Genomic DNA, 1364 nt, shown 5'->3' with positions numbered 1-1364 from the left:
CAATTCTTTACTGTTTGGTGTATATCTTATTGTTGTCTCCAACAGTGTGTAAACGTACAACACCAATTCTTTACTGTTTGGTGTATATCTTATTGTTGTCTCCAACAGTGTGTAAACGTACAACACCAATTCTTTACTGTTTGGTGTATATCTTATTGTTGTCTCTAACAGTGTGTAAACCTACAACACCAATTCTTTATTGTTTAGTGTATATCTTATTGTTGTCTCTAACAGTGTGTAAACCTACAACACCAAATTCTTTATTGTTTAGTGTATATCTTATTGTTGTCTCCAACAGTGTGTAAACGTACAACACCAATTCTTTACTGTTTGGTGTATATCTTATTGTTGTCTCCAACAGTGTGTAAACGTACAACACCAATTCTTTACTGTTTGGTGTATATCTTATTGTTGTCTCCAACAGTGTGTAAACGTACAACACCAATTCTTTACTGTTTAGTGTATATCTTATTGTTGTCTCTAACAGTGTGTAAACCTACAACACGAATTCTTTACGTGTTAGGTACACTAGAAATCTAACAATGAGAACTGTAAATAATTAGTGTTATCGTGGGAGCGCTATTTTCGAGCTGGCGAAACATGATTATAATTAATTATACTTGTCGTAATACACTATGTTAGGCCTATTACACTTTTCAAAATTATGTTATACTCATAAAATAATGTCTTATGACAACAATAAAGAATTAGTGTTAGAGACAACAATAAAATATACACTAAACAATAAAGAATTCGTGTTGTAGGTTTACACACTGTTAGAGACAACAATAAGATTTACACTAAACAGTAAAGAATTCGTGTTGTAGGTTTACACACTGTTAGAGACAACAATAAGATTTACACTAAACAGTAAAGAATTCGTGTTGTAGGTTTACACACTGTTAGACAACAATAAGATATACACCAAACAGTAAAGAATTGGTGTTGTAGGTTTACACACTGTTAGAGACAACAATAAGATATACACTAAACAATAAAGAATTGGTGTTGTAGGTTTACACACTGTTAGACAACAATAAGATATACACCAAACAGTAAAGAATTGGTTGTTGTCTTTAACCACGTGTAAGTAAATTATGTTAAATTTCATGCATAAATAACATCAATGTAATATTAGAAGCAGCTGTAATTCTGGACATAATCGAAAACAAAACAAAAACTGAAAATCCGATGCAAAATATTAAATTAATATATATCTCTTACATTATTTTATAAGCGGCTGTATGTTTTGTGTGACCAAATACATTTTTAAAATACGACAGTAGTAGTTTAGTCAATATCTGATTCATCATTATATTTCAAGGTACATATTAGGCTTAATCACTTCTAGGTTTGGACTCCAT

The sequence above is a fragment of the Limulus polyphemus genome, unplaced genomic scaffold, assembly GCF_000517525.1.
Source record: "Limulus polyphemus unplaced genomic scaffold, Limulus_polyphemus-2.1.2 Scaffold6089, whole genome shotgun sequence".
NCBI classification, from domain to species: domain Eukaryota; kingdom Metazoa; phylum Arthropoda; class Merostomata; order Xiphosura; family Limulidae; genus Limulus; species Limulus polyphemus.
This window is presented reverse-complemented; position numbering follows the sequence as displayed.